The sequence below is a fragment of the Zootoca vivipara genome, chromosome 10 (genome assembly GCF_963506605.1).
Source record: "Zootoca vivipara chromosome 10, rZooViv1.1, whole genome shotgun sequence".
Classification (NCBI taxonomy): domain Eukaryota; kingdom Metazoa; phylum Chordata; class Lepidosauria; order Squamata; family Lacertidae; genus Zootoca; species Zootoca vivipara.
In genome coordinates, this window is record NC_083285.1 from 24,521,486 (window position 1) to 24,545,032 (window position 23,547).

Genomic DNA, 23,547 nt, shown 5'->3' on the forward strand with positions numbered 1-23,547 from the left:
TTCAACAACCAAGGTACCCTGCATTGTGAAGTGCAAGATAATGAGGTAATATTTGGTGCAGGATTTCACATTCTATGTGTTCTCCACTAAGCTTCAGAGGACTGTTACAAAGTTAGCCCAGAGGTTGCAGAGCTTATGAGTATGGAGGTTGCAATCCTATACTCCCTTACCTGGTATTAAGCTCCCTAGAACTCAGTGGACATTATGAATAGATAGGATTGTGTTGTAGATGTGATAAAACATCTACAGTGATTATAGGGCTAGGCTTTCAAGTTCTGTGGGTAACTGTGTATTAAGAACCTTACACAGGAAATGTACTTGTTTAACTTCCTTATATAAATAATTCAAACTCATTACCACAAAAATATAATTATATGGCTGTGGAAAATATTCAGAAGATGTTGCCATATCCATATTGAAAGTCCATGCTTGGATCTGAATAAGATAAAATAGGCAGGCCTTCTACCATAAAATTGCTTAACTGTCTTATCAGTTGCTTACACAGCTACCTTTATCTTTCTGTTCCAGGAAAAGAGAGCGTAAGAATATTTGAAAGCAAGCACATGCATTGAACCAGTGCTTGGTGTTAGTACTATTTGGAAATAAATGGACATGGGTCAGTTATCACAGTTTGTGTGATAAGTTCCGGACATATTTGCAAAGAGCTGGACATGAAATTTCACTGCAGTTTGCATTATCAAGCAATTCCCATTCTGTGTATAATGTTTCTTGTAAATAATGGAAGCTGTTTCCTTTTCAATATCTTCTTAGTTTCCTTGTCTATGTACAAAAAGCAGGAGCCCTTATCGAGGTGTTTGGTTTTCTCGGACGCTTTCATAAAATGTACATTGCCTCCCTCCTCTATAGGCTGCAGCTCAAATTCATGGGTTGTCTAGCTCCATGCACACAAAGGAAATTGTAGCCAGGAATGTGATTTATTTAGCTACTGCTTTTCAGTAAATCTTACAAAACAGTTTGTATAAAAGATTAAATAAAAAAGCATAAATAATATATTTAATAAAATATTAAAGTCAAGCTATAGTTTTTTTTTTAAGCCCGATTGGCAAGATGATAGAAATGGTATTGGTGGTGACCAGAATTGGGGTGGGGCTTCATTTGGCTTGCATTTCAATGCAATCTTCCCTGATCTCCATTTTCCAAACCGATAAGGAAAGAGAAACACTTGTAATCTTCTAAATTCGTACTTCTCCAAATTTTGTGATGTAGTTCTCCAGCCAAAAAGTGTGCACACAAAAAATGCCCGTTTTGATGTACATAACATAGAAAACAAATTTAAATTAGGGGAAATTGTTTGCAAAAATGCATATATTAGGCATAAAATTGCATACATTGGGAGAAATGCATACAAGAAGGCATATGGATTTTCATGCCCCACATCACCCCAACCTTACCACCACTGTGTCTTATCCCAGTAAGCAGAAGTGATGCCTGTTCTGGAAAGATGTCTCTGCCGCAGGGTCTCAGCATGTCAGCCGCTGCAGATTTTACCACACATTTCCCTTGGTGCATTTGACTGGAGAGGGGTGGGAGGTGAATGAGTATATACTTAACAAATTGGATGAAATTCAGGCAGCACACAAAACCCGAAGCATCACCCATTTCCCAGTTGTGTAGGGCAGTAAATAAAACCACATCATTCTGCTTGTAAATATCTCATTATTATTCAGAACTGCGCAGTGATGTTTAGCAGCAGAAGGCTGGTATCACTCTTATAACCCATACTTCGGGGAATCTGAGGTTAAAAAATATGGCCAATAAACAGAAATTTGCAACTAAGGTCATGGACAGATTTGAGCTGTTATACAAAGTCCTAATTAATTGCCAATTCTGTCAGGTAGACGTCTTCATTAATAAATAGATATGTAAGCTTTTGCCTTGAAACCAGCCTCTCCCTCATTAGTTGTAGCGGGTTTGCCATTTATATTCATGAACTGCATTTGACATGTTTGATGATTTTAATGAGCATTTTCAGTGTATTCAGGCAATGCAGGCAGAGAGGGAGAAGGAGGGTCCCAGAGACATTTTTCCTGTGCATGATCATATGGATTTCAAATCATACGGATTTCATTAAGACTTGAGGAGGGGGACAGGACTGTTGCCTATGAAGATTTGTTGCTAGAATGACCGCTTCCCCAACATAAAGGGGAGGCGCATTTTGCGCAGTCGCGCGCAGCCCCCCTTGGGAACCCTAGGGCAGATCTGGAAGTTTGGAGGCTGGCACTGCCTACCTGAGGCTGGAGGCTGGAGTCACCGCCCACTCCATCAGCCGACCAATCCGGCCGAAGGGGGCGTGCCAGGGGGATTGGCCAGGTAGGATCAGGTAGGCTTACCTGCACACAAAGAAGAGGGGCCATTCCTGGGAAGCAGCCGACGGATTCAGAGCTTTCCCACCCTCCACTCCCTAACCTTTTGCTTGCCTTACAGGTCCATAGAAGAATAAAATAAATAAATAAAAAAATAAAAAATAAAAATAAATAAAAAATATTTACTTCCACAGGTTTTCTTCCACAGGCTTCTTGCTTTTCAGGTTTTTCTCCCACAGGCGTACACGCATGCAGGCGCTGCTACGACCGGTCGCTGTTAAAGGGCTGGAAAGGACTTTCCCTGCATTGGCAGGTTTCGCCTTTCCCGTAGCAATTCGTCACAACTTTGGCGGATGCAGGCCTTGGGCGGAATCCTTTAGTCATTTACACAAAGGGGAGGGGCGTGGGTGCGGTGACCCCCAGCCCTATTGCGGCGGCGATAACAGGGTTCCCGTAATCGGGCATCAAGGGGGGGGCATTTGGCGATGCCACTTGGCTGGTTATTGCCCTCCCCCTCCAGCGGCGGCGATCCGGGGGGCGGGCTATCTGCTTGAACATATGTTCTCCAGAATTAGCCCAACCCCCACTCATGCTGGACAACCCTGAAGATCACCCCACCCCCTGCGGGGGGCTGGGAGGGATATACGCCCAATGCCTGCGCCAAGGTCTTCCTACATCTGAATTTTAATAAAGTTGTGGCCAATTTTTAATCCCATAAATACGTAGTCCTGTGTCATTATTCCACTCGGGGCTGCCCTGGGGGGCTGGGGGGACTCCGCCTGACTGCGCAATACAGTAACCAAGTGCAACCCGTTGTTTTCAATTCAACTTTATTTATTTATTTTATTTTATGCTTTTAATTTTTTTATTAGAGCTTGAAAGTAAAAAGCTTTAATAAACATTTCAAAGTTGTCCAACTCAACTTTGATTTATTTATGAATTCTCAGCCCACCAATCAGGGCACAGCCCTTCCAAAACAACTCACAGAATTGAAACAGCATTAAACAGCTAAATGTAAACAGCAATAATGACTCCACACCCAGTCTTAAACAGTAACAGTTAAAACATTCATCGCATCAACAAAATCCTACTGAAATACATATACTGTATACTCAGAGTCTGTTTGCTGTGCAATCATGGCAATTTATGTTCAAGATGGCATTGGACACACTTATACAGGATCCCACTTTCCATGCTGTTTTGGTGTTGAGATATTCTTTCATTTCCACTTGATGCATGCACCGTAACTTTCTGCTAAAATCTTGTAACTTTTCATATCACAGATGTTCTCGGTTGTTTTTTGGTTGTTTTCTCCTGTTATGCTGCAGTGCAAACGTTCCGCTCTAGGCAGCAGTAATATGACAGCATGATGGAAACATTACAGAACTGATAAAGTGGAATGACATGTGGATGGCTCACTAAAGCACTAGTATTGTGCCAACTACATGCTGCAGAATACACCTGTAGGCTAAAAAAAGCTCACCAAGCTGGAGGGGCCCTCAGATGAATACGAGGGAATCATATTGCAGAACTTCCATGACACTTAGGTGAGCTTACCAGGAGTTGTATGTTAATACAGAGAGTAAGTTAAGCATGTTTGTACACTCACTGAAGCATAGAATCATAGAGTTGGGGAAGTGACCTCAATGGTCATCTGGTCCAACCCCCTGCAATACAGGAATCTCAGTTAAAGCATCCATGAGAGATGGCCACCCAACCTCTGCTTAAAAACTTCCAAGGAACGAGAGTCCACCACCTCCTGAGGGAGACTGTTCCACTGTCAAACAGCTCTTACTTTCAGAAAGTCCTTCCTGATGCTTAGTCAGAATCTCCTTTCTTGTATCTTGAATTCTTTGGTTTGAGTCCCCCCCCCCCCTCATCCAGGGCAAGAGAAAACAAGCTTGCTGTACCTTCCACAAGACAGCCCCTGAGATATTTGAAGATGGCAATCATATCTCATCTCAGTCTCATCTTTCCGAGACTAAACAATACCCAGCTACTTCAACTGTTCCTCATAAGGCTCGGTTTCCAGACCCTTGCTCATCTTGGTTGTCCTCCTCTGCACACGTTCCAGCTTGTCAACATCCAAGCGTGGGGAAGTTGTATCTAATGATGTGGAAAGTGGCTTTTAGTAACTCAGCATGGCTGCCCCAGCTGTCAAAATAATGAATCACTTCCATGGCTTGAAGTGGACTGTGTACAGCTGCATTACAAAAACACTTCCTGGCTATTGTTGTCGGAGGTGTGTGGCGTTTATGGAGTTCATGTGGTTGCTTTCAAGAAAGAAGGAAAAATATAGCCTTCAACTGCATGTAGCCAGAATGCCTCACCCGGATGTTGCTTACGCAAAACCAGCCATCACCAAGACAAATAATACAATGAAATGACAGAGTTACTTCTTTGTTCCAAGGCTGTTTTCTAGCCCGACACTGACCAATAGGTTTACTACTCAATCTCAGTGGCTTCTAGCTTTCATGGCTATGTTCTGCCTCCACTGCTGGAGATGGCATGTCTCTGAATGTCAGCTGCTGGGTGGACCTTTGGTCTGATCCAGCAGGACCCTTCATAGGTACTGAGATTAGAAATATATCCACAGTCATTTTATTCTTTAGACCCATTTAATAGACAATCTTGGCAATTTCTGTTGCAGAAATTGTCTCCCACGCTACAGAGGTCTGACTGGTCTCAGCTAGAAGTGGACATTTAGTGTTCTCAGTCCTGTGCTATGAAATACTCTTCCAGCAGATGTGTTAAGTTTCAAGCATCTGTTATTGTATAAGTGTTAATTTAAGCATCTCTTGAAAACCTTTTTTTGCCAACAGGCCTATTCAGTTTTAATTTCCCTAATATTAGCCAGTCGTTTTAATGATGATTTTGAATTTTTTATGGTAGTCTATTGTCAAAGCTGAGACAGTAGTTTCTAAGGCTCTGAAATACAACACACATCCGTTTAGCATCTCGGCGGCTATTCCCAGGTCTGCACTCTATGGAGCAGTTGCTGCAACAGGGGGCCACGCTCCCTCCATCAGCTTATGTATCTTCCTGCAATGGGCTACACACACACACAGCCAGAGACTATGCCTGCATGGAAACTGCCTCTGCTCTTCCCACTTAAGTTCTCTCCTGGTTCCGGGAGACAGTGGTGTAGGAGAGGGTGGGAAAACATTCAGCCCTTCACTTGCCTGGCCTGCCTCTTTGTCCTCTTCCTCTAGCTCTGAAGTTTCCCCTGCCTCTGATTCTTGCCTCCTGGCTCGTACAGGTCCCTGCAACTCACTGCCTCCCTCTCCCGAGTCAGACTCCAGCCCAACTTCCCCCAGTGCACACTTGCCAGCATCCTGCCAGTCAGTGCTATTTTTTCTGGAAAAAGAGGTGCGGGAACTCACCATGAACGCCTCCCTTGTTCTCTTATAATGGCAATGGCGCCCACCTGAGAGGTGCTGGAAATGAGCTGGGAAAAAATGCCCTGCTCCCAGTCCCTGACACTGCATTTTAAATGAGATGGTGGTATACACTTTTTTCCTATCCAAATAAGTAATAGGGTTCAAAAATTTCACTTTCACGTTGTTTTTAAAATAACTTATCCACATTTTAAATCTGTTTTTTTTAAAAAAAAAAACCTAGATCGAGTGAAATACTATGACTATGATGTGATTTTACTCAGCATGAAATGGTAGAGAAGGATGTGTCATGAAATACTTAACAAAATGAACCATATGTAGTGCCTGCATATGCTTTAAAAATAATGAACTCTGAACAATATCAGAAAATGAAAATGGCATGAGATCAGAAATGTTAGGTCTGCTTATTGTAATGCAATTTCATGAGAGGTCTTGCTTTAACACTTGTTTAGCTCTTAGGTGAAATTTTAGTCCAGTTCCTTTGTTCCATTTCCATTGCTGCAATCCTACTGAAGTATGAAGCACTAATTGTGGTGTTTATGATTTTCCCACATTTAAAGAGCTGCAGGCTTGTAGAAGGTGGAATGCCACAATTTCCCCTCAAATCCTGAAGTAATGGTAATTTTTTTACTCTTTAATTTTCTTCCGTGATAGATTTCTAAATTGTTCTGAAGTTATCGTTATTCAGACTAGATTCTTATTTGCTAGCAATTCACCTATCAAGGTGCAAATCTGAACCAAGTAGACCACTAATCAAAATTGCACAAAGCCTTTATTACAAAAAACACACACCTGTACCTGAGTTTCATTTTTTTGTGCATGGTGTATTAATACCTGGGCACTTCTGGAGAAAAAAAATACTTGTATGTTGCTGGATTTTTGTTTTGTTGAATTGTGTTTATGGACTTCCCAAAGTCAACTGATTGGTCACTACAAGAAACTAGATAGGCCTTTGGTCTGATCCAGTTATCACTTAGTGCATGGTGTCACCACTACAGTGGTGCCTCGCTAGACGAATTTAATTTGTTGCACGGGTCTTTTCTTATAACGAAAAATTCGTCTAGCGAATCCCATAGGAATGCATTGAATTTTTATTGATTTTTTTCTTTGCCCATAGGAACGCATTAATTGAATTTCAATGCATTCCTATGGGAAACCGCGATTCGCTAGATGAATTTTTCGTAAAACGGATTCGTCTAGCGAGGCAACCTCCGCTCGAAAAATCCTTTTGTTAAGCGGAAATTTTGTTAAGCAGGGCATTCGTTAAGTGAGGCACCACTGTATCTCGTCAATTTAGATATTCCTCCTCATTAAATGATCACACAGTTTCAATTTCCCTGTTAAATGTTTTTGCTTGGTTCATTTAGCAATTGGGTCTTGTTGCGTGGCAAGAGCTGGACTCTAGTCCTCAGAAAACCTGCAATTGTTGTTGTTGTTGTTGTTGTTGTTGTTGTTGTTGTTGTTGTGAATCCTCATCATATGCTATGGTATTGAACAGGCATCACCAACCATTTTGGGCCAGTTAGCACATCTGGAATTTTGAGAAAGTGTCATAAGTGCCAGTCACAAAGTGGCTGCCATGAGGGTGTAAAATAACACAAAACGAGTGCCATGTCTGAAAGAGAAGAAAAAGATCTTAGAATTTTGAAGTGTCAGGCATAGCTCTAGTGGCTTTAGCCCAAACATAGCAGAGTTTTCCTGCACAGTGCAGAAGCTAGTTGAGGTGGAAATGATTAGTCGGCTAGACGCAGAATAACTATTTACAGGATTTATTAAAAGAAAATAAAACCAGCAGAGTTTCTGCATACAAAGCAAAGCAAAATAAATCCTCTCTGTCTCTCTCTCTCCAACCATACACAGCACTCCTACTCCTAACACCCAACAAGAAACAACTGTGCTAGCATTCTTAGATAACAGAGTTCAGTGCTGGTCATTAACCAATCAGAGCGTAGTTTCCAGGTCAGGCAGACCTTGGCTTTCTGCCAAGAGTAAATTGACACTGCCTTGAGTTAATTGTGTGCTTCACAAGTTTCCCATGAGAACCAATTAACAGAAACTGAACAAAAGAGGCAGGACCACAAATCGGTGTGAGCATGCCCCCTATCAGCTGCCCTGAAATATACTCGGAGTCGAGAGTGAATTTCATGCTCTTTATTCAGCTCATAGTCATCAAGGAGGAGAAGAGAAGACGAATGGCTCTTTTCCCAAAACCATCTGCTTATAACATTATTTACACAATGGGCCTTGCGTGATTGGCTACTTCAGGGCTACACCTGTGGGCCAATTATATTGTGGATTGACTTCTGCCTGCAGCCTGATTGGCTGCTCCTACAGGCCAATCAGGTAGCAGATTCACTTCTGCCAGCCGCCTGATTGGCTGCTCCAGCAGGCCAATCAGGTTGCGGATTCACTTCCACCTGGAGTTGGATTGGGTAGCTCCCGCTGATTCTGAATCCTATTGTTCTAGGATTCAGCTCAGTACATAACATGCCCCATCAATGAGAAAAGGGCAACTACATCAGCCACCAATGCATTTGCATGCAGTGAGAAGCTCTTTCTACTTCTCCTTTGTTACTTTATACGGTAGCAGATGAAAGGTGAGCTTGGGATTCAGTGAAATGTGGGCATGTTTAAGGGTGTTTGTAAGAGAGGCCATGTGAGGTCAAACAGAAAGCTCTAGTTACAAGCCAGGGGTCTTTGACCTTTGTGTGGTTCGTGTGTGTTTGTAGCTTTCTCAAATTTAAACCCCACCCCAAGGAAAGCTACCAAAAGAATAGTCAAATATATTATTTTCCCCTAAGAAGTCCATCAGCAGTGAACTTTTCAGCTTGCTTTGATGACTGAAGAAGAACTTTTCTATTGTGGTTACTATGGTGCTCTGAATCTTCAATTGCTAACTCTTTTGCAGCTTTTAAATTGCAATTCAGGCACAGAGTATATCTACTAAAACATGCATGAGGGAGTAATTGGGGTACTGTTCATTCAAATAACAGAAGAGCGATAACTTTATTCACACACTCCTGAGGGTTTCACTCATTTCAGTAGATACACCCTGTGTTTAGAAAATGAAGACTCCCAGTTGGGTTTTAAAGCAAGATGCCAGAGCAATTTAGATGCCAACTTAATACCTATCATTTTGCACTCTTCTGTGCACCAAGCAATAAATTTACTCGATGAGTGGGCAGACCCATAGTCTTTGGCATAAACCCCAGACCTTCATGATTGCCACATAGCCCTACAATAAGACCTTTAATACCAGGCATGTCTCTATGTTGTTAGAACATTTGTAGAATGTGGAATATGAGGAGAGCAGTTCTTTCTGTTCTCTTCCTGCAATTTAAAAAGCTGTGGATAGACAATAGACTGTGGGGGTAATAATGGTTATTTCATTAAAAGTAAGTCCCATATTTAAAACCAGTTAGCAACCAGCTGCCTAGCAAGCAATGAAGAAGACAGAATGTGTGAAATCCAACTTATGATGTGATATTTGGATGGCTTCTGTGATGGCTTCTTATAGGCAGTATGGTTGTTTCCAGATATATTTCAAACTCAAAGAAGAACCACTGAAATCAATGGACAAGTTAGTAATATCCATTGATTTCAACGGTTCTACTCTGAATTCATTTCATAACTAATAAAAAAAATGAACTGCATAGACCCTATTTGTTTTATTTCAGTCACTACTAAATGAATGTTGTGACTAACAGTTACAAATGAGTACAAACTGCCATTATCATTACCTCATTGATCAATCCCATTCCTTGCTTTATTTTGGGGGCATTCCTGGAGGAAATGTGAAGGGTTGCTATTTTTAATACTGAAAAGATGCTACGTCTGGGGCAATCAGTGAGGGAGAGGGAATTGGAGGTGACCATGAAAATCAACACTACCACTAAAGATTTTCAGAGTGAAATGGGAAAGAAAGAACAACAAAGAAAAATAAACAAATGGTAGTAATGGGAGCAGATGTAATTTTAAAAATGAATAACAAAACCAGATTGATTTCAGTTGGTCTACTCTCAGTTTAAATAAATTAATAAAGAAATAAATGGTTTCTAATAATGAAAAATAATAGAAGAATGCTGATATTAGTTTCTTGGATTTATTTGTTAGAAAAAAGGGAATGTTCCTTGGTTTTCTACAGAAAAACTATTTAAGAGAAATATATACATGAGATTTGATATAGTTCACATACCAAATTTGTTGTAGGGGCAGTTATTATTGTTAAGATGTAACTTTTCAACAGATCAATCACACACACCCCTCACCCCCGCAGTTCAGAATATTAAGTAATCCTGTTATAGACAGGGGCTACGCAAAGGAAGTTTTACAAAGTCTGAAGCAGTCATGTCTGCTTCTACATGTTGGTCCCATTTTTTAATTTCTAACTTTGGGTATGGAGCCAGTTATGCATGCCTTCTAGTAGGTTCTGCATCTATCTTCATCCAAATTAGATGTCAGGGCAACATGTCCCAACTCAGGTCTTTTGAAATGCCTATAAAGCAGGATATTGAGTGGGGAAGGGCAAGCAACATGATCAAACAAGAGGGAGGAGTTGAGCATTTCCACCCAGATTCTTCCTCTCTAAAAGCATTTCCATCTCTTCTCATTCTCCACTTTGCCAAACTGGGTCTCACGACCAATTTCTTGCATTCAGAGATAACCCCTGCATTACTTCTCTCTTCCTAGCTCCCCATTACCTGTCGCTCAGCATCAGAAAGGAGCCTACATGATACAAACTTGTCCACTGTGCTATTAGTTGAAGCATCTTAAATTGAAAACTGCAAGGATAAGAAGGGATATTTGGAGATGCAGATTATCTAGACCGCTTCAAATGAAAGAGCAGATACTCTTTGACTAATCCATTTTGTTCTCCCTAGAAGTGGCATGGATATAACAAATTGCAGTCTGAATAAAACATCCTTGCGCCGTTAGCTGTTTTCTTGAGGGAAATTGGGTGGTTATTAATACACCGGAGAAGCAATACATCAGGAAGATGTAATTGCCACTAATTGCAGTGCTTCTTCATAATCAATAAGTCAAACAATTCCTTAGTATCTATTGTGTTGATAATTAGTCTTTTCTGTTTTTCACATCTGCTGCTCAAAGTGAGATATATTTAATCAACAAGTTTCTCCAGAGAGTGATTTATTTCCTGATGGTTTCTCACTTCATTTTGTAATCTCTATTCACAGAAAGGCAATAAATGGCAGTTTCTCCCTCTCTCTTACCTAATGGATTGCTTCACATAAAAATAAAAAAGCACATTTACATTGCATAAAATAAAAGGCACATTTATGTTTATTTAAAAATGAACAATAGGAATGCATTGTGGAGCGGTTTTGATTGCAGTCAATGAAACACTATGAATGCAGTTTTCTCCTTTTGTAGATGTTCGTGCTACTAGTGATTTCAGAGACAATAATGACGTAGGTTTAAGAGCCACACAGAATAATGAAGAAATATCATTCTGGATTGAGAAAAGACTATCAGAATGTCATCAATGGGATGGAACTTCTACTACTTCAGAAAAATGGGCAGTACTAAAAAATGTCTTGCCTCTTGAGTCAGAAGTTCCTAAACATTTATCAGACACAAGTTGGAGGCTCATGTGAAAGCTACTGCTAGACCAGTTTCATAAGGTTCATAAGGTATGCCAAAGTTTGCAAATTTCATTGAATACATGTGCAAATATTTACAGCTCACTACTGCAATTTGTATCAAACACTTGGGCTAATTTTGATAAATTGAACACCAAGAAAAATTTACTCTACCAAATGTAGAGTATAAAACATCAAAGAAGACAGAGGGGGCCAACAACAAGAAGAAGACAGCAATGAAGCCTTAGACAAACTTTCTATAATCCCTTTCAAATTTTCAATTTTTTCAAACTTTCAATTTTTAATTTGTTGGTGAACCTGCAAACAACCAAAGAACAGATTCACAATGGCATCGTGATGCTGATGCAAGAGTATACAAAGGATGTTGACCTTAGTCTAGTTGATGAACTCTTGCACTTCCACCTGTACAAGCTCACCCTGAAAAAGAAAATTTCAGCCACCAAGCTATATATCAAATAATATTCCAGGAAAAAAATCAGACAGCCTTTCCAAATGTGGAAACAGTTTTCAGATTGCTCCTGTGCTTGATGGTTACAAACTGTACTGGCGAAAGATCGTTTTCTAGACTAAAAAGGGTAAAAAAAATGATCTATGTTCAACCATGTCCCAAGATCGGTTGTCTGATCTAAGCATTCTTTGTACAGAAAATGATAAACTGTGACTTACTGACTTTAATGATATAATTGATACTTTTTCATCTGAAAAAGCTTGAACTTGACTGTTCTGACTTCGTGTATAGTGTAATTTTATAACAGAGCTATGATTTCCCTATGAATGTTCTGTGTGAATGCCATACTTCTGTAAATTTGTTAAAGTTCATACATTATAAACAATCTTTTTATCAGTGCTAAAACTTAAGCAATGTTTTACTTTCATTGAACAGATTAAGAAGAGAACTAAGTTTTGTTTCCCATGATCAGATGCTATTAAGTTTTGGTCTGCCAAGCTTTCTTAGCCCAGGGCTTCCAGTGCTTCAATATGGGCCTTACATCCTATTGGGGGGAAAGCACCATTCCCTTTGCTACCCGTCTTGCAATATTAGCACATTTAACTGCAGCACGTAGTCATAAAAAATGGCAACTCTTCAAACTAATGAACAGAGAATTTGAAATCAAACCATCTAAACAAGGGGGGGACCTTTTTCACCCAGTGGGACAGATCTTTATCTCCCCCCACCCCTGCAGGCTAGTTATGACAGGTGACAGGTCCACCCACCTGCCTGTCATCTGACATCAGGTGACCAAGGTCTGTTGAAGTTGACCTGCGGGGATCAGAATAGGTATTCCCTCTAGCACCCAGCAGGATTGGACCTTTTGCTCCACTGACTTCCCACAGTCTCCATTTGCAGCCCCTCTATGAATTGGACCTACCCTGCATGCTTTCTTTTCACAATGGGAGGAAAGCTTCCAGTGTGACTAATTGAAGCTTTCCTCTCATTGTGAATAGGAAGGGGTGGTGGTTTTTGTTTTTGGTGGGGATAGGGATTGGCAAAGGGGATTCAGTTATGACCATGGCAGAGACCCACTGGCGGAGGAAGAGGAATGCGGGGGGAGTGCACCACCCCTGGCAGCACGATCCCAGTGGGGTGCCATCACGCCTGCCCTCCCACCCCCACTGGCCGCCACGCCCCCACAGGCGGTGCGTTACACCCCTGGGGCGCATGCCAGCCCCATCCCTGCCTGCTCTCCACCCCCCCGGTGCCGAGCATGAAGCTCTGCCACTGCAGAGACCCAGCCTTTAAAAAAAACCCAACCTACCTCTATGTCAGTGTTGGCTCCAAGAATGTCCCTAATGTCTTGATCCACAATAGTTTCTTTTTTTTTTTTTTTAAATATTTTTATTAATTTTCCAATTAAAACCAATTATATCACATTCAATATTTCAAATTATACACATATATATATCAATCAAACCGAATGTTATGCCAAATCATCTAAATAATTTATTTTTGGGTTCCCATGCTTCAAGAAATTGGGAATTCCTCGCAACTGTCCACTGCCGTCTTATTTCTAAAGTTCAAATCGTCCTCCAAGCTCATAATATTCCAAATCTTCCCCTTACAGTCACCTAGATGTTTTCCACTTTCATCCAATTGTTCCAGCTGCTGAGATAAATGTCAAACGAAGTTTCACAGATGTTCTTTCTCCTGTGTGAGTTAATCAGTCCAGCCTCCCCATAAATCTTCTTAGTGGAGCTCCCTGTTGCGACGGAGTAGCAGCGCCATCTTAAAAGGCTCAAATCACTTTCATTTTCTCTCATAGCCATGAAGATTTACGATTTATTTATCTTTATAGAATTTACAGCTTTTTCAGGCAGGAGACCCAAACATCCAACCATGAACTCTTGGTAAATTAATGGATCTCCTTGCCCTATAGCTGAACTTAGCTTCAGGTCGCTGCTCCAATTTAAAGTGCGTCACAGCTCATAAATCCTCCGAACGCGTCCAGGACTCCTTCCGTCTGACTAGGGGGGGGCTTTTCTCATCGGCAACTTCACATCTTTAAGAAATATGCTCAGTAACAACAGCTATAGAGTTCAACTCACACAGTCTTTTGCTTCTCTTTCACTCCAAACAAGCCAGGACATCGCGTCCGGGAAGATACGAGGCAACAATATGAAGAAAAAATAAAAACTTGCTTCCCTTATCGCTCCGTCCCCATCAATCCTTCTTCCAGATGCCGTACATTCTTTGACTCCTCTCGCTCAGCAGCATAAAATTCTCAGCAGTAAACAGCGCTTCTTCCCCTCCTTCTGAAGTATGTCCATAGATTTAAGCCTAATTATCTTCTTTAACCATGGAAATCCCCGCCATGCAGATTAGCGTCCGGGAGTCCTGGCCGTCGTAAGTGCTCAGCCCAAGCTCCCCCCACTCCAAAAACAGTCGGAGTGGGTCTGGGGGCATCGCGGGCCAGCGGCCCCTCTCCGTAACCCCCGGAGAGGGTAGGGGGTTGCCATTTACTCCCCTAGCAACCGCCAAATTCCTTACGAAGGTCAGAGAGATGGAAAACAGGTCCGCCATTCCTGCAGGCGGAAACCGGAACCTGATCCACAATAGTTTCAGTGACAAGAGAGTTTGAACCTTGTGGGTACCAAACAGAGTGGGGGACGTTTGTCGGGTCTAGTCTCTACAATTGGTTCATTTGCTTCTTTCAACCATGTAGAATAGTTTTTAATGAAACTGTCTTGTAGTTGGCTTTTCTATCAAAGTGTGTAATATTTCAGTTCCCTCTAAGGAGAGTTTGTTTTATCATTATTTTTGTGTGTCTTCTCCGTGGTTCTGCATTAAAACTCAAAATGGATTGTGTGTTTTTGTTTCCTTAAATGAGTTTTTAATCCAAAAGAATATTAGCTACACATAATTAAGCTGCCTTTATTTAGAGATCATTTGATGTATTTAGTACAGAATGCAGAAGTGATTCAGTAAATGAGGCTGCCCGCCCACTGTTTATATATCTGCTCTCACTGCTTAGACTTGCACACAAGTGTACTAATGAATGCACTGCAATATTTGTACGCCTGCAAATATCTTGTTCCTGAAGCTCTGATTTGCAATTCAGGGTATAAACATCAAATACTAGAACTTTTAGTTTAGCAGAGCACTGGAAACGTATGCTAGGGCATCTTCCCACCGCCACCCCCAAAATCCTCTAAGATTTAAATATATGATTTAGAATTACTTACCTGAAAAAAGTCCCCAGAATGTGTGTTTTTTCAGAAAAAACTATATAAATTCATTGATGCAAGGAATGTGTCCATGAATAAGGCTAAAGCTTAACTCAGTGAATGCTCCTTCCATGACATCCTGTCTCCAGGAGCTACTCTAATAGAAGAGGTACAATGTTGGGGAAAAACACAACGATGAACCAAATCTCCAATTAAAATAAAATGTCAAGTATCCACTTGGAAGGTAGCAAGAGGAAACCAAGATCCTAGTAGCCCAGACTACAGAGAATTGTTTCCTTTTTAGATACTTAGCTGATATATATGGCCAGAGATGTGCAAACCTTCCTTTAATTGCTGCTCAGCAATGCAGTTGTATACATATTTACTCAGAGGTAACAAGGTTTACTCATAAGAGGCAGCTGGGTAATGACAGAGAAATCTGTCAATTTTCGTTTCTCGTTTAACTAGTCTTCAGTTCTCCACATTTCCGTACCAGTTTGTGATTTATTCTTTTAAATCCCTATAGAATTCCATCACAATTTTAGTCCAACTTAGTCTCATTATATACACATTTCTGGATGGAATTTTTCCTGATATACACATTTTTGCAAGGCCTGCTCCCCCCAGTATTTATATTTCCCCTAGCACAAAGCATTTATTTATGCCAGTATATGCGTTTTTGTAGACATCACTTGCCAGAGAACTGTATTGTGGTAGATGCCATGGCATTGTTTCCGTCCTTTTTAACGACTTTCCTATTCTGTGAACATACACATTGCAAATCATCAGAATGCACATTTTCCATTTCAGCTCGACTTGTTCTTTTCCTTGTTTAGCAGGTTCTTTTCCTTAGGGAGTTCTTAGGAAAGTTAGTTACTTAGCATACATGCAATATGGTCAGGAAATTGTGCTTTGACGATGGCTAGACTTCAAGCCTGAATGCAGCTGCTCTATAAATTTAACACTCTTGGATTGGTGCAGATGAAGCCTCTTCTCCCCTTCGAACCCAAGTTGTTCTTTGCAAATTAACAGAAGTACCTTGAACCTGGCTGAGAAGAAACCAGTGCAGCACTCTCAGCAGTGCGCAAACATTAGCCCAAAGAGAAAAGACATGATTCTATTGACCACTGTAGAGGAAGCAAATTGCCTGTGTAACACAAAGGCATAACGATTCATAGGAAACAAACCTAAGTGCCATTGTATTTCCTAAGGGTGCTTATGTTGTGAGCCGGGTTTGACTTTGGACCACATGGCACTCCTAGGCCATTGGGCCTCTAATGGCAATGATGGATCCAGAATGACCCACAGTATGTTTGGGTTTATGAGATGGGCTGCCCAATAGCCCATTGTGGTACAGAATGAATTTGCCAAAATGCAAATCATGTGTGAATTGTGGATTCAGATGTGAGAAAGCACTTAATGGTAAACTCAGCTGTAGTGTCAACCGAGAAACATGCACGCAGACTTCTTTCCTTCCACGTGAATGTTTTCCTTCCATTCCTTGCGCCGTATTTTCCCCACCCAAACACAGAATCATAGAACTGTAGAGTTGGAAAGGACCCTGAGGGTCATCTAGTCCAACCGCCTGCAATGCTGGAATCTCAAGTAAAGCATCCATGGCAAATGGCCATCCGATCTGTACTGAAAAACACCCATTTTGTGGTGGTAATGCTGTTCTCCTTTGTTTCTTTGTTAAAAGAAAAAGTGCTGCAAGGGTGTAGCATATACAGCGTTGCTATGACCCAGTTTGAGAGACTGCTTCATATAAAGAACTACAAACCGTGTGCTACAACAGCCAAGGGCGTGTCACAATGAATGCCATGCCCAACTTGCTTACAAGAAATCTCTCTCTCTCTCTCTCTCTCCTTCCAAGTTTTAAACAAAAGTAGACTTCGATGTGTCATATATTTCATTTGACACTCAGAGAATTGGTTGGGAGGCAAAATGGAAAGGTGTAACATGTACCTAAAAATTGCATCCCCTCATACGTTGTCCATATGAACAACACTTTTGAAACACACAGAAGGCTCCCAAAGCTGTTCTAGAAGTTATTTACTTTGGCAACATCATGTTTTAGTAGGTGTTCAGCCTACAACTGGACACAGAACTATTTCCACACAAGTGTATTTTGAAAGGTCACTTCTTCTCCTCCGCCAATTTTGCTTAAAACAAAAATAAGCCTGCTATTTCATTCCACTAACTAGTCCTTGAGCAAAGTTGTCATGTTTTCATGGTTTTCACATACCTTTCAACATATTTTTATATAAAGAATCAACCTATTAAAAGCATTGGAAATCAATACTTTGGAGATTGCAAGCTTTGAGGTGTATTGCTTATTCAGAAGCTTGTTGTTCCTTTTACATAATAGACTTTTTATTGAACTTCTAATTCCTTCTTGGTTCAACTCAGGTGCCTGAAACTCCAGTTCAGCTGAAAATCAATTGGACAATTTCTTCACTCATAATAGAAGTGAGGAACAAGCTTTAAAGCAGACATCCTTAAACTTATTTTGTACTCTGAAACTATTCCTCTATAATTTGCAGCACAACCTTTTGCATATTTATGTAGAAGTAAGTTCCATTTACTTCAGGAACTGTGCACATAGAATTTCAGCTTTAATACATTTTCCCCCCAATGCCAAAATATCCCCATGGAATTTTTTTTATTATTATTTCCATATTCATTCATATAATTTCTGTTATTATTGGGCAACATGATTTCACTTTGACCTGCATTTCTGTATATTAAGGTTAATCTGCACAATACTAGGGTTGCCATATTTCAAAAAGTCAAAAGATGCTGTTACAGAGGGCCGAATCCCATCTATGTCTGAGCAATTCCAGATGCATGGCAACCCTAATTGAATATACCATTTGTTTTTGGGAGAAGCAGGGTAAACACAGCCAGTTTGGGCTCATATTATATCCCTGTGTTTTCATGATCATTTCACCCCAAATTAAGTGTTGGACCTGGATTATATATACAGTGGTACCTTGGTTCTCAGACGTAATCCATTCTGGAAGTCCGTTCGACATCCAAGATGTTTGAAAACCAAGGTGCGGCTTCCGATTGGCACAGGCCCGCCGGAAACAATAGCCGACAGCCACATCGGACATTCAGCTTCTGGAAAATGTTCAAAAACTTACTTTCAGGTTTTCGACATTCAGGAGCTGAAATGTTCAAGTACCAAGGCGTTTGAGAACCAAGGTTCCACTGTAATAACTACTAATTCACAACTTTCCTGTGTGGATATTATTAACCTGTTTCCATACATTATATGTATCTGACCTAGACAGATGATAGTTGCATAACACTATAATTCTAAATTATAGTCAGAAAAGGCATTAATCAAATTAAGTCTACTCAGGGTCTGATTAACAATGCGTATCACCCACAGAGCGTCGCTAAATAGATTATAGCTCTATACCATGTGACAGAATATCTTACACCAGGTTTAAGAGATGCAAATCCAGCATTACCTTCAGAACCAGCCAGGAAGGAAATTCCACAAGACAGAACTGCTCTTAAGAGTTTACAAAAATTCAAGCCCTTTCAGTTCAGTCTGTTGTTGTTGTTGTTGTTGTTTAGTCGTTTAGTCGTGTCCGACTCTTCGTGACCCCATGGACCATAGCACGCCAGGCACTCCTGTCTTGCACTGCCTCCCGCAGTTTGGTCAAACTCATGTTCGTAGCTTCGAGAACACTGTCCAGCCATCTTGTCCTCTGTCGTCCCCTTCTCCTAGTGCCCTCAATCTTTCCCAACATCAGGGTCTTTTCCAAGGATTCTTCTCTTCTCATGAGGTGGCCAAAGTATTGGAGCCTCAGCTTCACGATCTGTCCTTCCAGTGAGCACTCAGGGCTGATTTCCTTCAGAATGGATAGGTTTGATCTTTTTGCAGTCCATGGGACTCTCAAGAGTCACTTCCAGCACCATAATTCAAAAGCATCAATTCTTCGGCGATCAGCCTTCTTTATGGTCCAGCTCTCACTTCCATACATCACTACTGGGAAAACCATAGCTTTAACTATACAGACCTTTGTCGGCAAGGTGATGTCTCTGCTTTTTAAGATGCTGTCTAGGTTTGTCATTGCTTTTCTCCCAAGAAGCAGGCGTCTTTTAATTTCGTGACTGCTGTCACCATCTGCAGTGATCAAGGAGCCCAAGAAAGTAAAATCTCTCACTGCCTCCATTTCAGTTCAGTCTATTTTCCCTTAAAACCCTTCTTGTGCTATCTTCAGTCAGTCAATGGCATAGATAACAAAAATGCATTCCTCTCTTCTTTTTCTTTTAAATGATTTTTATTAATTTTACAAAAAGAAAAACACAACACTTTAACACTACGAATACAAACAGAGATAACAAAAGAAAACATTATAAAAATAACAATAAAAAAACACAAAAATCAAAATACCATAATCCTTTTCCCTTAACATTGTGAGAGGGGACTTCCTCGAGTTCCCCCTATCTGCGGTTCATTTCTCATTCATCTTTAGCAATTTCCAATTCATTGTTTATAACTCTTTGCAATTTCAATTCTTTCATACATCGATTTACTTAACATAATTTCAAACCCGCAGTTTCTATAAACTTCTAAATTTAATCTTAATATACAATTTTACCATATTTTTTAAAATAAACTTTAAAGTCTTTCCACTCTTCTTCAGTCGCTTCTTCTCCCCGGTCGCGTATTCTCCCGGTCATCTCAGCCAGTTCCATGTACTCCATCATTTTCATTTGCCAATCATCCACTGTTGGTAATTCTTGGGTCTTCCAGTTCTTAGCTGATAATACTCTTGCCGCCGTTGTAGCATACATAAAGAAATTAACATTTTTCTTGGGAATCTCATTTCCAACTATACCCAATAGAAAGGATTCTGGTTTCTTATTAAATGTGTTTTTCAACACTCTCTGTAGTTCATTATAAATCTTCTCCCAGAAATCCCTTACTAGTGGGCAAGTCCACCACATAGGGTAAAAGGATCCTTCCTCTTTCTTACATTTCCAACATTTATTATCCTGATTATGATAAATCTTAGCTAATTTTACTGGTGTAAGATACCATCTATACATCATTTTCATTATATTTTCTCTTAAAAGATTACACGCATTCCTCTCTTCTATCTGAAAGGCAGTGCTATTTTTCTAGAAAAAGTGGTGCCAGAACACACCATGAATACCTCCATCATTCTCTTCAAATGGCAATGGCATCCACCTTACAGGGGCCGGAACTGAGTTCCTGTGAGTTCCCCCTGAAAAACAGCCCTGAAGTGAAAGCAGTGTTAGAAACTGAGATATAAAAGCTGGGAGCTAAATGGCACCTTAAACCTTAAACTTAAACCTTAAACTTACTGAGGTCATGAGGGGAAGAAATACCCTTTTCACCATGAGCTAGTGACAGCTACTGTAGAGAGAGCGGAGAGAGCTTTCAGGCTGCACTGAGGGCCCATTGTCGGTTGTTTTGTTCCTGAACGCACAGATCCTGAACACACAGATGCCAGTAACAGAGGTTATTTGCTTTGTCTAGATCAGTGTTTCCCAACAGGTGGTCCGCGGACCCCCAGGGGTCCGCGAGCTATGCCAGAGGGGTCCGCAACTTGGCGGAGCCAGAATGGAGGGGCGCTGGCCAGCCTGCCCGCCACCTGCCGCCCAGTGCTCCCCGCGGCTTTGTACAAGTGAGGATAGCAGGTTTTTGCCCTGCTTCAGGGCGGCAGCGCCCGTTGGCGAGCTTGGCTTTCGCGCACTTTTTCCTCCCCTCACAAGGCGGAGCAAAGAGAAGCTGACTGAGGCGGAGGTGGAAAGGCTCCTTTCCCTCCCTCAGGCCCGCTATCATGGTCGGGTCGCTGGGCGCCCGCCTCGCCCAGCGCCGCTTCTTCGGCGGCTTCGTGTGCGGGGCGGCGCTGGGAGCCGCGGCCTCCGCACTGACTGTCTGCAAACTCCTCGGGGAGCCCCGTCTCCCACCCGCGTCCCTGCAGAGCTCCGTGGCCGCCGCCGCCTCGGCAAAACAGCAACCGCCACTGCTGCCGCCGCCTCAGGAGGGTAAGCGAGCGAGTGCGCAAGCGCAACTGCCGACCCGGCTCGCTTGCAAGAGCTCTGCTCTTCGGTTACGGCGGCCGGAGCGATGGCTGACGGCGCCCGTTGGCGACGCGCAGCTGAGGGGGAATGTGGGGCCTGCTACATAGAGGGCAGCCCTCAGTCAGCGGCGGGCCTGCGCCCTCAGAGCTTTCCACAAAAGAGCATCATATAAAAAAGGGAGACCGGAGAGGCATATTGCTGATAGAATATTACATCTTTTAAAATAAATAAATAAAGGGATTTCTCTGGAATACCCGGTTTGGGTAGCTGCATAGATGCCAAGTTTTCCCTTTTCTAGCGAGGAAGCCTATTCAGCATACGGGAATTTCCCTTAAAAAAAAGGGATAACTTGGCAGCTATGGGTAGCTGTTTGGGCACCATGTAAAAACAAAACAAAACTACTACTGGTGTTCATGACGTTTTTGCTGTTGGTTTTTCTGTGTTTTCCTGGTGCTTACCTTTTACCTTATTGTTGATCTGGCGCAGTTTCAAATTAAATAGGAATATGGGAAGGTGCCTTGCACTGAATCGGGACCATTGCGCCATCCAGTTCAGTATTGCCTACCTACAAGGACTGGCAGAGGCTCCCCAGGGTTTCAGGCAGATGCCATTGGGGCTTGAACCAGGAATATCCTGGTGACAGCTTGTCTTCTACCAGGGTTTCCAAAACTTGGGTCTCCAGCTGTTTTTGGACTACAGTTCCCATTATCCCCGACAACTGGTCATTATCCCTGACAACTGGTCCCATTATCCCTGACAACGCTCACCTCCCCAAGATGCTTTGCGCGTGTCGGCTTCATTTGTGCGCTACTGCGCAGGTACCCTGTCTTTTTAATTTTAGGATTAGGAATTAATGGGGGTCCTTGTCACAATAGCGGCTCGATGAGGGGTCCTCGGGAAAATTTTGTTGGGAACCCCTGGTCTAGATAAATACGAGCAGCTGGCTAAAGAGCTGCAAAGGTTGTACGTTCCACCTCAAAAGCATGCAGCTAGTGAATCAGCACATGCTGAATTGTTTAGAGCTGTCTAAAGCTTGTATTTGCTGGTGTGTTCTGTACATAGAAGGTTTACTGGAACATCTGGAGGGCTGCAGACTCCCTTCCCCACCAACAGCATACAAATCAATCTGGTTTACCTGACCCAACAAGCCCCCCCCCAATACAAACAAACCCTACTGCAGACAACCACACCCTGCCCCCCAAGTAATAAAATGCTATTTTACTAACACGGAATCAGAGGGGTGGGAAAGTTTTGGGATTATCATTTTTTGACTTTTCTGTGATGCTTCCTTCGGACATTCAGCTAATTATAATCGTAGCCGTGTGCATTGAATAGTATAGGTAAAAATCCCCACAACAGCATACCCATTTCTCCCCACAACACTGAACAGGTTCACCCAGTCCATGCTTAAAGTATGGAAGGAAAAAGTAGGCAAACTATCCCCATCCCCACTAACCCCCCTGGCCCAACCCACTATTCCAACATGCAGCACAAAACCTCCAGATAAAAACCTGGCAAGCTAAAGGCCTACACTGTCTAAAAGACTGCTACAAAAACAACAAATCCATACTAACACAAGAAATATGAGACAAACTAGGGGACACCCAAATACATTGGCTAACACACCATCAACTACATGCCTTCTTAAACAATCCAGCAGTAAAATCAGTGGCCACCAGGCCCTTGACCACCTTTGAAAACCTTCTCCTGACAGCAGAGGAACACGGCAAAGGGATGGTATCCACAATATACAAAACATTGCTCCAGAATCCCACAAAACTCCTTGACACAATGAAAGAACAATTGGGAACACAACATAAGCTATAAAATTAACTCCACCCAATGGACTAGAATTTGGTCTAAACCTCCCTTTAAATCCATATCAGCCAAAAGAAGGGAACTCACTCCAAAACCCACCTACAGGTGGTACGTAACACCATGGAAACTGGCGCTGATATGCCCAGGAACCTCACGAAGATGTTGGAGAGGCTGCACCTCCACAGACACATACCTCCACATGTGGTGGGAATGCCCCCAAATCCAACCCTTCTGGACAGCACTCCTACAAGAGATATGCAAAATAACCAAACAGGTATTAAAATTCACCCCAGAACTGGCCCTACTAAATATCTCCCAAGATCATAATGACTTTTCACATTATACAGAACTTATAACCTGCCTACTCTGAGCAGCCAGAAGCCTCATAGCCAGACACTGGAGGACCCGTCAGGAGTAAACATAGACCAGGGGTCTGCAACCTGCGGCTCCGGAGCCGCATGTGGCTCTTTTACACCTTTGCTGCTGCTCCGGAGCGGATACGAGGGGAGGAGGCGTTCGAGCCATGCGCCGCCTGAGCCATGCGGCGGCGCCCGCCACACCCGCCAGACCAGGGGTCTGCAACCTGCGGCTCCGGAGCCGCATGTGGCTCTTTTACACCTTTGCTGCTGCTCCGGAGCGGATACGAGGGGA